Source organism: Castanea sativa, chromosome 11, assembly GCF_040712315.1.
Source record: "Castanea sativa cultivar Marrone di Chiusa Pesio chromosome 11, ASM4071231v1".
Lineage (NCBI taxonomy): Eukaryota > Viridiplantae > Streptophyta > Magnoliopsida > Fagales > Fagaceae > Castanea > Castanea sativa.
In genome coordinates this window covers 5,157,140-5,174,786 of record NC_134023.1, presented here as the reverse complement: position 1 = coordinate 5,174,786, position 17,647 = coordinate 5,157,140, and the positions used below count along the sequence as shown (strand labels likewise).

Sequence of the window (17,647 nt, the reverse complement as noted above, 5' to 3'; positions counted from 1 at the left end):
TTTTGGACATAGTACTTAAAGGAGCTGAAGTACATATTTATATTTCGATTCAGCATTGTCATAATTTCCTATACATGATGCATTTATGGAATATAGCTTATAATGTGATCATAGTCTCCATAGAAATGCTAAAATGTTACATTGGCTTATATTTCAATTGTACTAAAGCATGAGATGCAAGAGTTAGTACCAGTTTTAGACTTTATATTAAGTCTAAATGAGATATTTGGTATGAATCATATTGAGTACTAAAAAAGACTTAAGGAGTTCCAATTCTATATCATTTTATGAAAAATGATTTATATTTTTAAAATGAGTTAGAATTCTTGGATGTAGAGATTAATTGTTAATCTCATTTGGATATGATCTACAGGTCCTTGTTAAAATCATTTGATCAATTCAGATTGTTTTTAAAAATAAATTCTTTTTATATTATCTGAATTGATGAGTGAGTTCTACGCAACGGAAGACATCCTAAAAGCTAAGGCTAGGATCAAGATGATTTAATTTAAATTCTTGGCCTAGACCGAAAGGAAAAGGTGGCAAGAATAAGAATTATAATACCAAACAGTTGGACATGCTAGTTGTCATAGTAGTTGCCAAAAGGAAATTAGACTTAAAATTATGACCAAAAGTGTTTCCATTTTGGTAAAGCGTTTCCATTTTGGTAAAGCTAAGCATTGTCCATGATTGTCTTTTAGATGGAAGTTTACATGTTTTACTTTTTAAAGAGAAAGTTTCATCCTTTGGTATTGTATATTTTGGCACTTATGTCTAGATCTTATTAATCTAAATGATATTTAAGATTGGTGAAAGATGGGCTTTTAGAACCATTATTTTGTTATATTCTCAGTCTATGAATTATATTTAGAGGATAATATGATCTAGGTCTCATTTTCATAAAGGAATAAAATTTCAATGACTTCTTTAAGTCAGTGCATACATAAAGGAGAAATATGACTATTTTAAAGGTAGAATGTTCTAGAAGAAAAATGTCAGAATTTGTTGTAAGACAACTATAAAATACATTTAGAAATGAGATGGTTGTATTAGATACACCACAAGACATTATTCTGTAGATAACTATTACACGGTACAATATCATAGTGGGGGGATTATCAATTACCAAATAAATTCATACTTTTGGAATAAACCTTTGAAGTCGTTTCACAAAGGTATGAATTTGATCCTTAATCCTACGTAAAGGTAATAGATGATATGAATATGAATTACTGGATCAAGGTTATGTGAATAGAATTAAATTCTATTTAAAGTCTAGAACTTGTAGAGGCGCCTAGTGGCATTAAGCCTATTGTTTTCAAATAAGTTTACAAGTAAATGAGATTGATAGATTTGAAGGTGCAAACCTTCAAAGTCAAGACTAGTGGCGAAGAGATTTATTCAAAAAGAAATGGTTCGATTATGAAAATAAAATTTCACTAATAGTCAAGTTTGACCCTATCTAGATTCTCTTTTCCATTATATTTCATTTGGATGAAATATGACAATAGATATCAAGAAAGCTTCTTTTAGTAGCAATCTTAAAGAAAACATCTATTTGATGTAATTAGACTTGTTCATAGCAAAGAACCAGTAGTGTTTAGTATTCAAGTTGCTTAAAGTCCATTTATGGACTAAAGCAAGCATTTGAATCATAAAATATCATCTTTGGTCAAGCAATCAAGTTGTTTGATTTTGATCAAGTATTTAAAAGCCTTATGTGTGTAAAAGCTCTATAGAATAAAAAATTTCTTAATGTATGTTGATGACATTCTAATCATTTAGAATGATGTAGAGTTATTGTCATCAATGGAGATTTTTGTTATCTAGTCTAGTTTGATATAAAGTACTTGGGAAAGACTGGTCACATCCTAAGAATTGAAACTTTGTTAAAACTCAGAAATTAGGATGTTGGGTCTATCTTAAACTGCTTAAATATATTAGATTCTAGTCAAGTATAGCATGTAATACTTCAAGAAATGATTCTTTCCTTTTAAGTTTAAATTTCCTTTATAAAGGACTATAGTCTTAAGACATATAAAAGGAAGAGTATATTAAGACGGTTCCTTATACCATATCAATAGGAAGTCTTTATGCTATGCTATATACTAGGCTAAATATCTATTTTACGGTGGGCATGGTAAGCAAATATCAATTGAATCTAAGATCACTTAATTTAGTGGGAGTAAAGCATGTACTCAAATATCTTAGGAGAATGAGGGATTAAATGCTTGTCCACCAAAGTGAGGATTTGATCGTTACTGGTTGTACAAATATTGAATTGTAGTTTGATTGTGATTCATGATATTGGACTTCAAGATATGTGTTCGTCCTAGGTGGTGAAGATACACATTAAGTGTAATTATTATCTGATTAGAAAAATATGAGTACATGAGATGTAGCAGTAGAAAATATAATTTATACAATAGATCAGGCTAAAACTTGTTTCCAAACATTGCCTTAGAGTGATTTTGAATTACTCTAAGAGGAAATAAGTGTCGGATATATGGTAAATTGTCTTTGAGGGCAAGTGGGAGATTGTTGGGATTTATGCCCTAAAAATCCAATTTATTGGCATATCATAAATAATTAAATTGTTTAATTATATGAGACTATTTATAAATGAACTAATGGGACATTATCATAGTCCATGAGATGCATTGTATGCGATTTATGTGAAAAGTCATAGAAGATGTAAATCATAAATTCCTTATAAACTCAAAATGTAGTTCGTAATCAGTGATGAAATTGGGCGTTTCATTTGCGAAGACTATAACACATCAACTTAATTTGTCTTGATCATGGAAGTGGAGACTTCTAGTTGATGTGTCTTAAGAGTTAAGACATATTGAATTGGACCGCCTTGAGATTAATTATTCAATCAACAATTGTCACCCGAATAATTAATCTCACAACTTCTAATTTCATAGACTTTCAACCTGGAGAGGGTAGTGGATCTGATCATGAAATGTAGGTTACTTTGATATATCAAGAGTGAGATTTAATAGTCATGGTTGATATCTCAGTATGTTGGGTAAACACACGTAGAGTTGAGGGAACACATATTCTCAAGATGGAATCCATAATCTCTTTTTATAGAGACACGAAATATCCCCTTGAAATAAGTTTAATGGGAATTGGTTATTCAGGGCGCTCACTTTAGTAAGGAGTTACTAAAGCTTATATTTATTAAAGTTGGATTTCAATAAATGTGAATGACTAAAAGATTAAACCAGGTACTCAAGGATAAAATAGTTGTTTACAAAGTGACAATTTATTATGATTTTGTTCACTATGGATATTTCATGGAGATGTCAAATGATATTATTAGAGTCTTGAGATATAATTTATCAATAAGGCCTAGAGTGCAATTATATTTGTATAATTGTATTAAATATAATTAATGGTAACTTTGGACTTGTCAAGAGTTGACAAAAAAGCCCAAGGCCCATTAGAGCTAGTGTCTTATTGGTCCAACTCCAAGCCACACACTAAAACCCAATTGGGAAGACCCAATAGGCCAACCCAATTAGATAATTAGTTAGTTATAAAGGGAGAAATATACATAATTTTTTATTAAGAAAAAGAGATATATCATTGTGAAATGGTGTGTATGTGTAAGTGAAGCCACTCAATTATTCTCCCATGGAAACTGATTGAGAGACTACACTTCTTGGGCGTAAAGTGGAATTGAAGTAAAGATTAAAAATGTTTTCAAGTACTTCTAATCTTTTGTTTTGAATTTCACGGCACCAAGGTACGCTATCTTGTTCTTAAATTCTAAAATCTACATTGTGCATGTTATCAATTATGAATGAAATAGATCAATATTTGTTACTTCCGCTATGTGTTTTGTATGAGATATAAAACTAGATTTTCCAACATTCTCGTTCCGTATAAAATCTGACATTTTGTTTGGAGAGCTTGCCGTGATGCTTTGCCAGTAAAGAACAATTTGTTGAGAAGAAAGGTCATCTAGGAGGAACTCTATGAAAGCTGTAAGGAAGCGCCAGAGACAATGGGCCACGTACTGTGGAGTTGCCCGAAAGCTAGAGAAGCTTGGGAGTGTTCAAAGTTGGTAATCTTGCAAAATGAAGGGACAATCCTGTCTTTCCAAGATCTCATGTGGGATTTGTTGGTAAATGGCGATGTAGGAGACGACTAGGTGGCTCAAGCTTAACTATTGCATGGGCATTGTGGCACAATCGTAATGAGCTAAAATATGGTGGCGTGAGGAAGTCTAGGCAACAACTGATCAGATGGGCAGCAAACTATCTTATGGAGTACAGGGCGGTAGTTGCACAAATTGTTCCAGCTGGGCCTATGTCACGGCAGGTTGCATCTTAGTCCCCTCCACAAGGTGGTGACTTCAAAATTAATGTGGATGGGGTTGTTTTCTCAGCACAGAAAGCGGTGGGATTTGGGGTGGTTATAAGGGATGAAAAAGGGAGGCTTGAGGCAGCTTTATGCAAAAAAATCACAGCACCAATGGGAGCAGCTGAGGCAAAGACAAAGGCGTTTAAAGCTGGTCTTCTTTTTGCAAAAGATGTTGGCGTTCGTGATGTCATTCTGGAAGGAGACTCCTTGGTCGTTTATAATGTACTATGTAACATTTCTCCACTCCTATTGACCGTTTTATGAGGAAAATGTAACTCCTAAATAGTTAAAGAAGTTATCCCTGAACCTTCACACCTCCTCAAATCTAGGGGAGGTTACAAGTTTGGTAACCGTCTTTAGGACACTATATAAACGCCCATTCAGATCAAACAAAGCTATGTTTTTACATTTTCCAAAAAAGTTGGAACTCCAAAATTATAGAGAGAAAACTAACTTTGCCATTGGAGGGTTTTTGGCCGGCAACCTCGGTCACCTTTGATTGTTTTTCTTTCTTTTTCAGACCACTAAGGCAACTAGTAGTCCTTTCAAGTCTGAAGCATCTAGCCTACTGATTTTCTTCGCATCATCAGTTGGTGCCGTTTTGTTCAACTCCCAAGGGAGGAAAATATGGAAGAGGATGCCTTGGCGAAAGCAGCTTCGGGGGAAGAAGTTATGGATGCGTACGACAGGATCCAGTACATGCCAAGCATAGACCTCCCAGAGATACAACAAATAGGAGGGGGAGAAAATTGGATGAGTCCAATAGTAATCTATCTTAAAGATGGAAGACTTCCAAAAAACAAGGACGAAGCTAGGAAGCTAATGGTCAGAGCAGCCAAGTACGTCCTCATAAACGAAGTCCTTTACAAGCGAGAATTTTCTCAACCTTACCTAAAGTGCTTGGCTCCGGACGAGTCAAACTATGTTTTGAGGGAAGTTCATGAAGGAACATGTGGAAATCACTCAAGAGCAAGATCGCTTGTCCATAAGGTCGTCCGTGTAGGCTACTACTGACCTACAATACAGGCAGATGCTAAGGCTTACGTCAAAGTGTGTGATCAGTGTCAGCACTATAGCAATATCTCTAGACAGCCGTCGGAGTACTAGACCCCAATGATGGCCCCATGGCCCTTTGCACAGTGGGAATTGGATATCCTAGGTCCTTTCCCCATGGGAACCAGAAAAATGAAGTTTTTGGTAGTAGGGATTGATTACTTTATCAAGTGGGTAGAGGTCGAACTTCTTACAAAAATCACTCAGCAAAATGTCAAGAATTTTGTTTGGAAGAATATTCTATGTAGGTTCGGAGTACCTAGGGTACTAGTATCAGATAACGGACGTCAGTTTGATAACGTACCCTTCAGGGACTTTTGCGAACAATTTGGAATCAAGAATCACTATTCCTCACCCTCCTACCCACAAGCAAATGGACAAGCAGAAGTAGCAAACCGATCCCTGCTGAAAATTATCAAGACTCAACTCGAGGGGGCAAAGGGGATATGGCCAGACGAGTTACCAGGTGTTCTTTGGGCCTACAGGACGACTGTGAGAACCCTGACAGGAGAAACCCCCTTCAAGTTAGCCTATGGAAGTGAAGCCGTCATACCGGCAGAAGTTCATATGGCTAACCATCGAGTGATGAAGTATCAAGAGAAAGAAAATGAGGAACAACTTCTTCTTGATCTCGATCTCATTGACGAGGTAAGGATGGATGCGGAGCAGAGGACAGCAAGATCTAAGAATCTTATGGTTAGGCAGCATGATGCCATGGTCAAATCCAGGCGTTTCAACGTCGGGGACCTCGTTCTAAAAAGGGTGTCCTTGGCAACCAAGAACCCAGCTCATGGAAAATTGGGACCCAACTGGGAAAGACCCTACAGGGTAATCAACTACAAAAGGCAGGGGTCATACTACCTGGAAGCCCTGGACAGACGAAATTTAGAGCACCCCTGGAACGTGGAACACCTGAGGAGGTACTATTAGTGATGAGCTTGGACAAAATTTTCCAGGGACAAGGTTGATGCTATGGACAGTTACAGCTATGGTCTATGTATTTACTTATATCTATTGCTGTGTTCTTATTGCTACTATGGTGTGTATTAAGAATAAAATATGCACTAGTTCTTAAATTTTTGCACTGTCTACAAACAAGTTTGTGAAAGACGAGGTTATGTATTTTTCTTAAGTATTTTTCTAAGTACTTTCATCAGGCACTAGCTTCTAAGCAAGTGCCATATTTGTGAATAATGTTTTCTATAATGATGTGGTTTGGATTTCCAATGTATTTGATACATAAATCTAACTTCCATAATAATACCCACAAAGGGGGCAAAACCCTAAGACGAATGAAAATCTCTGGATGCATGGTTGTAACGTTCATAAGCTTTCCTCAAGACGAGGATAAAGTAAAGAAAAAAATAAGCCAAGGCATAAAAGGCCATACAGTGAAGTACTAGTCCATGGACGAGCATCCGACCAAGACGCTCAGGTGCTCTAGGACGAGTCAAACACTAAAAGCGTCTTGACAAAAGGCAAATGCCAAGTCAAGCCCATGGACGAGGCAAAGGTTTGACAAGACTGTTGCTATCTTGAATCGTCCATACACAAACAGGTCGTCCACAGGAAAGATGTGTGGACAAACCTCGAGCATCGTCCATAAGAAAAGCATATGGACGACCCTCTAATACATAGAAGTATGAAAATCTCAATAACAGCAGTAATAGAGGGTGACCTCATCCATGCAATGACAATAAAGGATGAAAATAGACATTCATTAAAGATTAAAAATGGTAGACGATCACCATCCAAAAATCCTTACAAAGTAAGCCTTAAAAGGCAACTGTTAATAAACTCGTCCAGAATACTCTAGATAAGAGAATTGTATTCAAATACATCTTAAAAAAGGTCCTAAAAACAGTGGACCAAAACAAAGATAAACAAAACAAACACTTTGAATAATTAAACATCAAAAATCTCGTCTTCAGGCAGGAGGAGCATTAGCATTGGGGTTGTCCTGAGCTGGCTTTGTAGAGGCATCGTCCTCAATATTAACATCCTTTGAACTCATCTGGAGGAGGGAACTTGAAGCAGCTTCACCAAGGTTAAGCTTAACAAGGCTAAAGTCAATTTTAGGGAGCTTCTTCACAGCTTCCATCCTGAAATCTTCAAACCCAGCTGCGTAGTTAGAGTCCAATAAATCAGTGAATTGTTTGGACCCCTGAAACCCTGCAACCGCGTCTTCCTTAGCCTTTGCAAGGAGGGCACTTAATTCGTCATTTTTCTTTTGGAGAAGCTCAAGATGAGCGTCTTTCTCTTTGACGTCTGTCTTCAACCCCTCGACGTTGCTCTTCAGCTTCCTTGCATCCTCCTTGGCCTTGGCAGCCACTTCAGCCCACTTCTTAGACTCGTCCTTCCCCTTTAGACCGTCCTCTCTAGCAGAATCCTCGTCTTGTCTAGTTCGGTTGCTTACTTAGACGCGAAGATAAACTTTGACATTGCCTGCACAAATTAAATTTTTTATTATAATATGTATATATGTAATTGACAAGACGAGGCACGTACGAGAAAAAAAGCGTACCTTGAAGAGGTCATGAACGCCAGAACGTTCAAAATCCTTCAAAGACATGTCATAGCATGCCATCACGTCCTCGTTTGTTACTGCTTTCTCAAACCTTTCCCAGGTGAGATCTTCACCCCTAAGAAGGTTCTGAGGCACCTGTTGAGAAGGTTGAGACAAGGCAGGGGCAGCGACCTTGGATGGGATTTGCGCAGACAAGGGGTCCTTGAGTTCAGAATCAACATCTACTATCTGGACGGAATGACCCTGAAGAACGAGGACAGGGTTGGTTTAGTCGTCTTTGGTTTGGACGTTTTAGCCTTGGACGACCTATGCTTAGCCCTTTTTTTCTTACGTCTGTTTGGAAGATTCTCCAAGTCAACTCCAAGAAACAAGCTCTTCCTTTTATCCCCAGTGGAAGGACGAGGTTGAGACTCCTCTAGGACAGGACGAGGAGACTCACCAAGGGCAGGACGAGGTTGAGGCTAAACCTCTGGCCCCACATCTTGGTCCATTACCTCATTCCCTTTATTCTCCTTCATGGTAGCCATTCCTGCAGAGAAGATTGTTAAAATCACTTCTAGAAATGACAAAAGATTACTCAAAGTAAAAATTTACGTCTACGGACTGTACGCTCGTGGGCTATAGCTTCAGGAGAAGGCTTAGGACCAAGCCCCCAAGTAACGAGACGCTGGAAAGTGACCAAAGAGTGGAAGTCCCTCTCGGGGTGAAGACGAGCTTTCTGAACTCATTCATGGTAAAACCTACTCAAATGAGGTCGTTTAGCACCTACAAAAAAGAGAGGAAAGTGATTAGACGACCACAATCAAAAGTAACAAAAAGTAAAGTTTTAGCTACAGACGTACCTTCAGGACGAAGGTTCCCTAACTCTCCTGTGTAGGGAGGAAATGGATCCCTGTCAACCTCAATAGGGCGACCAGCCCAAAAGCCAGAGACGAAGAAAAACTCTGTCTTCCATTTCCTATCAGAGGTGACTAAGGACTTAATCAACTTATAATCTCTCCCTCTGGCTATAAACTGATAAAAGCCAAGGGATTGGTTAATCTCGAAGGGCTTATAGCAGAAGAGGAACTCGTCCACAGTAAGAGGACGATCCCCCTCAAACACTTCCCTCCATAAAACTTGCATAACGACAATCAGCCTCCATGCATTGGGGTTAAACTGACATATACCTAAACTTAGCCTAGAAAGCAGTTCCCTGGCAAAGGCATTAAGGGCCAACCTCAAACCCTCCAAGAGGTAAGCCTCATAAATACCAACACCAAAACGGGGTTGACAACACCACTCACCACGCATAGGTACCCTGGGATTCAAGTCCTTAGGAATTTGATACCAAGTCTTAAGAATGTCTAATTTTCTCTCGTCTGTCTAGAAGTAACCCCCACAGCACAACTATAAACTACCTCCTCCTCATCCTGAGCAAAAGACAAGGGAGCACTCGTACCAGCCCTAGACCTGGACTCAACCCTCGTCCTAAGGCTTTCCTGAAGTACCTCTATGGGAACTCCAGGGATGCTGGACGTATACTCGTCCGTAGTATTTCCCTCGCTACTGCTATTGCAATCACTACTACTATCACTAAATCCACTAAAACTACTAAAGTCATGATACTCGTCTATGGCTTTGACAACACTATCGCTAGACGAAGAAAGGGTTACCTTAGACATTTTTTAAAGAAAGCTAAAAACCTGAGGACGAGGATGGAGAAAATACTTGGATCTAGACGAAGAGAGATTATGGACGCAAGAAACTTCTAGACGAGGCGCTAGGAAGAGGGATGTCAAAGAATAAAATTTCAGAAATAAGAAGGGTAGTGGAGGAATTCCACTATTTATAGGCAATGAACCCTAGTACCCGAAGCGACGCAACCAACTAAAATGTGACAAATGGCACGTCCCTCGAAAAACGAGCTGACACGACCGGTCACCAATTAGATCATGACATATGGCACCCACAACAGCTTACATAATGACACGCGTCCAAAAGATGACGTTAGTTAATGTACTCCCTGGACAACCTATGGACAAGGGGGCAACTGATGAGGTATAAAAAAAATACAATTCCACCTTCGTCCATGGAGGTCATCCAAGACAAAACCAGGTAGGCAAAGGTTGTAGGAACCTCATCCAGGATAAGGCCGTCCAAGCAGTAAGGTGCGTGGACGAAGCTTTGCATGGTTAAAGTTTCTCAACGCTATGCCATGTCATCCAAAGAGAACCATCAACCTCGTCTTGGGAGATCGTCTAGAAGGGAATGACCTCACTTGGAAGTAAGATGCGCCTAACTGGAGGTTCCTTGGACGAGGACCCTAGACGAGTCCTTGACACTTAGGAAAAATTCCTAAAGTGAATATAACAACTCTGTATCATACGCATAACTTCCATTGACCGTTTTGTGAGGAAAATGTAACTCCTAAACAGTTAAAAAAGTTATCCCTAAACCTTCACACCTCCTTAAATCCAAGGGAGGTTACAAGTTTGGTAACTGTTTTTAGGACACTATATAAACGCCCATTCAGACCAAACAAAGGTACATTTTTACATTTTCCCAAAAATTTGGAACTCCGAAATTATAGAGAGAAAACTAGTTTTGGCATCAGAGGGTTCTTGGCCGGCAACCCCAGTTACCTTTGATTGTTTTTCTTTCTTTTTCAGACCACCAAGGCAACTAGTAGTCCTTTCAAGTTCGAAGCATTAAGCCTACTGATTTTATTCGCATCATCAGTACTAGCCCCACATTTTAGCAAAGCATGCATCTAGCATAGTTGACTATATTACGTGGATTGAAGAGAACCCTTGCTGTATGAAGTAAGTTCTTATCCATGATGTAAACTCGATTTCTCATTAGCAATAAAAGTTTCAGTCTTTCCATAAAAAATATATATATATATATATATATATATATGTGAAACCAGACCGGTTTTATTTTATGTGAGTGAAAAAATGGAGTTTAACGCTCTGTTTGTTTTACTGGAAAACTTTTTGTAAAGATAGTTTTCCACATTTTCCAGTGTTTGGTAGTACAAAGAAAAACTGGTCAACGGAAAACTATCTTTAGTCAATGGAAAATCCTAATAAAAATAAAGCTTGTTTTGTATAGGTTGTTTTCCAAAAAAAAAATTTGGAAAACAATCTCTCTCTCACAGTACGCTCTCTCACTGTTTCTCTCTTCGTTTTTCTTTTTCTTTCCTCACACCCTCACAGTCGCTAACTCTACTTTCTCCTCTTCCATAGATCTCTCTCCCTCACTCTCTCTCTATATTTCTCTTCCCCTTTGTAACAAAGTTCTCTGAGTAGATTTTTTTCCCCTCATTTGCTCAATAATTATTTCATTCCTCTCTACCAACTTGCAAAAGAGAACATATTTGCAATGGTAACTATTTCATTCCTCTCTACCAAAATCTCAATTCTTTACTTTGAATTTCAAACTTGATTTTATTTTTTCTCTAAGAAATTTTTGGTTTGATGGATTCCAGGTAGAAGTTTTTTTTGCACATAAAAGTGCTAAAAAAATAAAAATATAAAAAAGAAGAAAGAATGAATGAATGAAGTAAAAGTCAAAATTTTTAACACAGTACCTATATGGCTCTAAATTGCTTTTACATAGGATAATATTTTTTGTTGATAGATATATTATGCAGATACTATGCAGTGATGATATATTATGTAGATGCATTATATGAATACATAATTTTGAGTAATATTAAAGACTTGTGGTTGACCATAGTAGACAATTAATATACCAGCAAAAAGAGTAGAAAATTAAAAGTTATTGTTATTTGTACTTATTAAAGACGCATTCCCTTATCAATTTTATGTATATAGACAAATGGTTGATATATATATGTATGTATGTATGTATGTATGTATGTATGTATATGTGTGTGGATGTTTCTGTCCATATATATGAGCAAGATGAGTGGTAGAAATCATGAAAATTTGACAACTAATTTTGATTGTATCTATTGTCAAAATTTTAGTATGAAAACCAAATTCATTCTTGGTTTTTTTTTTTATTATTTATATTGATTACATTAGTTGGTTTACATAATACACATATTTTAAATTACACAAGAAATATAAAAAATAAAAATAAAAATTTGCATACCAAACACCAGAAAACATTCTCAATCTCATTTTCAAGGTCGTTACCAAACACTGAAAAATGATATAGTTTTTTAGAAAATGTTCTTTGAAAAATGCACTATTTTCTAGAAAACGTTGATGCTGAAACAAACAGAGCGTTAGGATCTCTTCAAAACCTCAATGTTTGGGGAGAACATAGTTGTGTGTTGTGGTGCTTCAGGACACAAGTTTCTATTCTCGAATGAGAAAAATTTTGTCGCCACTTGGTGGCCACGTTCCGCGGATCAGGTAACGCTTTCCCCTGAATCTATTGAAAACTTTGTCCCCGAAGATTCTATTAAAGTAAGGAGGGCCATAGTTCAATATCTCAAGCCAGAAGCTCTTCAATACTGCATACCTATCATGGACTCCATGCGAAAGGGAGGCAGATTGGTCTCCGAACAAACAAGTGAAGGTTTTTCCACTCACCATGAAGTATACATTTTCTTTGGCTTGTAGGTTGTTTTTGAGTGTCACAGATCTCAACCATGTGATGAAGTATCTGGCAGAGTATCCTCAGGTTTATAGTGAGGTCTTCAAAGGCATTTCTTCAAAACATGCTATGGGATTATGGCTTCTTTCCATTAAATGAATATTATGTAATGCTTCTTTCATTTTTAAACTCAGTATGTTATATGTAGCTCTTCACACATATGACATATTTCATAAATGTGATTTTGAAATATTATTTAACAGAGCAAATGGAGATTGCAAGATCCGATCCAAAGGTCCGAATGATTTGTTAAATTGGGATGACATTAAGAAGATGAAGTACTATTGGAATGTGGCTTGTGAGATCCTAAGACTAACACCGCCTATAGCAGGAACAAAGGAACATTAATATTTATGATTATGTGGCTTAAGGTAAACCGGTAGACCCTCAGCTGGATTAGGTGCTAGCTTGTGATTAATCTTTTCATCTGGAATTACTTTCTCCCACTTGAACCTTGTCACCACATTATGTATAAACACTAGAATTTCTAATCGAGCGTACTCCCTCCCAGGGCAGATCCGTGGTCCTCCTCCAAATGGCACAAAAGTATAAGGTGTTGGGCCATTCCCTTCAAATCTTAAAGGATCAAATTTCTCAGCATCTGGAAAGTATTCGGGGTTTTTGTGTGTGGAATATGGAGGGAAGGTATGTGACACTCATACCATCACATTAGCCAAAATCTACATCTGCACTATGTTTTAATGGTGATTCTTACTGTTCTAAATCCATATTTTTGCAGATATTATGGTCTCCATATTCGACACACAAAAACCTTGAATACTTTCCAGATCCTGAGAAATTTGATCCTTCTAAGATTTGAAGGGAAGGGCCCAGCACCTTATACTTTTGTGCTATTTGGAGGAGGACCACGAATCTTCCCTGGGAGGGAGTACGCTCGATTAGAAATTCTAGTGTTTATACATAACTAGTGGATGTCCCGCACGATGCGCGTGTTCGTTATTAGTTATTTTATAATACTCATGTGTATTATAATGTTTGAAAAATTAATTTCAATTATGTATTATATATCACTAAAATAATGAATGAAAAAAAATTGTAACACAATATATCCATAAGTAACAATAATTAATTAGACTCTAAAAATGTCACTACATGCCCTTTTTTGTTTGATCACGTGTACATGTATATAGTTCTTACATTTGACTGTTTCCAATATAAATTTTTTTATTATTTCATTTTCTTTTTTAAGAAGTATTTATTTATTTTTTTAAAGAAAACACATGAACTTTTGAATTCTAAACGTCTAAGATTTAAGGTTTCTAATTCTTAAAACTAAATATACATGTGAAGAGATTAAAAAAAAACAATAATTGAACAGGGAAATATAAATTTATACTATTTCATATCTTAAGTTTAATTATACTTACATTTGAGTACCTTAATCACTTACAAAGATTAAACACTTTCCAAAAATATAAATAAAAACAAAAAACACATACCTTTTAGAAACCTCATATGTTGTGAAAGCATTGTATCAAGCTTTGATAATGTTGTTAAGGAGTTTAGAGCATATGCACCTAAAACCAAAAGCAATTTCATACTCTTTTGACACTAATTTCTCACTCTTTGTCTCTCTATCTCTCTAGTCCTATTTTTCTTTTGGCCTTTTGATATTTTGTGAAACTGGAATATATAAAAGAACATGAAAACTAACATTAAATTGAGAAAACCTTTCATTTATTAAATTAATGAAATTAAAAGTTGAAAAAAAGGGAGTAGAACCAAATCTTTTAATTTTCTACATTTATGGCTTAAACTAATTATTGATAAGAAGATGAGAGGTGAAAAGCCAAATGAGAAAATACTCATACAAAGTGCCACGTGGTAGAACCTCATGCACTTCTGCATGAGGTCTCTGCTTTTATATATATATATTGATGTGGTGACAAGGTTCAAGTGGGAGAAAGTAATTCCAGATGAAAAGATTAATCACAAGCCAGCACCTAATCCAGCTGAGGGTCTACCGGTTTACCTTAAGCCACATAATCATAAATATTAAATTGCTTCAATACCGGAGTTTCTTGATATAATCAGAACATGGATGGACACCTTTTTAGCAATACCGGAGTTTCTTGATATAAATAAAAGTTTGATTTATCATCCCAGTCTTGTACCTTGTTGTTCATTGCATAACCAAGTGTATATTATCCACTTAAACCATTCATCCTGCTTCGGCTTAACTTCTCTCCATGTAGCAACTTATATAGACAAAGACAACTAGTGAATTAATTCCCTAGGCCATCAGCCAGAAATCCCATCAAATACAAAAAACTATAGAAATCATTTTTTATAACGTTCAGGCATCATGAACATCACTAATCACTCTCCGGTGAGTAAATTTATAACGTTGGCTTAATTTTCAAATGGCAAAGTTTAGCTACAAAATTAGTTGTAGTCTTAAACTACAACCTTATTCAATATCTTTATATTGGATGTGAATTTTGACAAATCAACTAGTGGATTACATCTTCTTTTTATATCCTCCATATTTGCAAAAATTTTAAAAAATTAAAGATCAATAACTATGTCATCAGACATCAATAAATCGCTTAAATTATAAGAATTACAAGTTTTTGTAGTTTAAAATTATACATAAAATAGAAACTTATAAATCATAAAGTAAATAAAATCCAACTGACACAAAATTTGACATGTGTATTAAGAGCGTAAAGAACATGCAATTCAACGATTGAATTATCAAAATATGTAGTAATATTTATTTTATTGAGTATGACACAAAATTTGACATGTGTATTAAAAATATAAAGAACATACAATTCAGCGGTTTGATTTTCAAAATATGTAATAACATTTATTTTATTGAGTAAGGTTGTAATTTTAAGCTACAACCAATTTTGTAACTAAACTTTGTCCATTTTGAAATTCAAATTTTGGTGCCCAAATTCTTTTGAGCCCCAGGATTCTCCCATACGAACCCCATATTGGATACAAGGGTGCCTATTCGAGAGTGAAAAATATCAGGGTAGTCGATACCGTACCGGCCAGTGCACCGGTACCGGTACACTTCTATTCTGTACCGAAAAAAATACAGACTGTACCGGCCGCGTACCAGCCATACCGGCCAATTTCAGGCAATACCGGCCGGTACCAAAAAAAAAAAAAAAAAGCTTTTTTTTTTTGTTGTAATTTTTGAATTTTCGTAAGGGCATAATGGTAACTTATTTACATTAACTTATTAGCATAATTTGTTTTCTTAGTATGCAATGAATAACTAAGCTTTCTATTTTTTATATTGTGTTTTGTTTTTTCTTTTAATTGATACTAAAGTCTAAAATTATGAATAATTTGTTCTGAATTGAGGTAATGTTTTATGATAAACTTTTATATTTACTATAATATAAGTGAAATACTATATGCTTATAAACATAGTTCTAGAGATTTTGGTGTGTGTGTGTGTGTGTGTGTGTGTATATATATATATCTATATATAAAATAGCGGTAAACCCGAAACGGGACACCGGTATTGACCGGTATCCGAAATATATCGTACCAGTAGCCAAACCGGTACAGCCTCCGGTACGGTATTGACTTCCTTGAAAAATACTCTCTCTTTATCTCACAACCACTATGTTGTAGTTTTTATAAAACTCTCTCATATGGGTTTCAATCTGTTCCTCCAACTTCATAGTTCTCTAACGAGTTCACTTGATTTGTGGTTGGTTTCATAGGGTTACAACTGTTAATACCATATTTTGCTACGTACCCTTTCTTAGCACAAGTCGTAATGAGGAAATTTTATGGAAGTGAAAATATAGTAAATGTCCCTGATCCTAAAATTCATATTCTAAGTGGTCATAGAGAAATAAAGAGTAAATTGGTCCTTTTCAATATTGAAACATTGCCCTAATAATTGTTTTATGAATGCTTAAATGTGATTGGTAGATCCATGATCATATTATACAAATGCGTACATAGGATTATCCTATGTTAATTTTAATTGGTCCACAAAATGATTAATTGATATTTTAATTGAAAGATATAATTAAGATCCTATTGTTTCAAAATTTTAATTATGGTAAACCTGCAAGCAATAAAAAATTCCATATCAACAATATTATATTTTTATTAATTTTAAAATTTTTGAATTTATAATATATATATCAAATGACGCATTTATTTAAATTAATGAATTAGGGTTTGAATGATGGAAAAACACAATTCTTGACCTCATAGCTAATCAACACTCTAGTAATTCCACCCAATTCTTGACCTCATAGCCTTAAAAATAAGGAAAATAGATATCTCTATAAATGCAAGAAGTATCTCAACTGAAAAGAGGTCCAAATTTTTGTTTACAGTATATTAGTGAGCCTTAAGAGCACTAGTTTACTCAGCCACATCCCTAGCCATGATTTTATCATTTTTTTCTCTACATATATATTTTCGTCACACGCATCTTTTCACAGTACATAATCCAATGTACATTATCATAGAAATCATCCACAGGCACAAATCCAAGTAGTTTAGGTTATGGCATCAACCATCCATCATTTATTTGAAGCAAATCAAAACATGTACATTGTACACCTTTTGTGCAATGCTATCATCAAAACCCTTCACTCTTTGATCCTGGAAAAACTTCTACCAATGATTTAGGACCTTGTAAGGCTTTACCGAATTATGATCCTCTAGAGTTTTAAAGAACTTGACTGTGAAGTTTCTAAAATTCTACTCATTCTTTTGAAATGAGTTATTAAATTTTATCACATTATCAATATTTAAATTAGAAAATAAAATTATGATACTCAACATTTTTTTGAATGTTGATGATAAGGTAAAATCCAATTTACTCATTTCAAGATGAATGGAAAGAATTTTATAATAGAGTTACCCTAAAGCCTTGAATTTCATATACCAAATGGTTTTTAGTGTAGGCGGGATTTGAATTTCAAATCTCTGATTCAATGAGAAAAACTTTATCAGTCGAGCTAACAAAAACCCACATAAATTCGATTAGTATGAGGTTAGAATAACACTATTACATTTATTTTCACATCAATTCATGATATTTTTTAAGCAAAACCGATAAAATCT

The 17,647-nt window shown here is 35.6% G+C and overlaps 1 pseudogene; it reads left to right on the top strand.

The window, feature by feature from the left end:
• The window catches only part of LOC142615938 (beta-amyrin 28-monooxygenase-like), a 61,901-nt pseudogene extending 47,310 nt beyond the window's left edge, over window positions 1-14,591 (top strand).
• The last annotated feature ends 3,056 nt before the right edge of the window (window positions 14,592-17,647 follow it).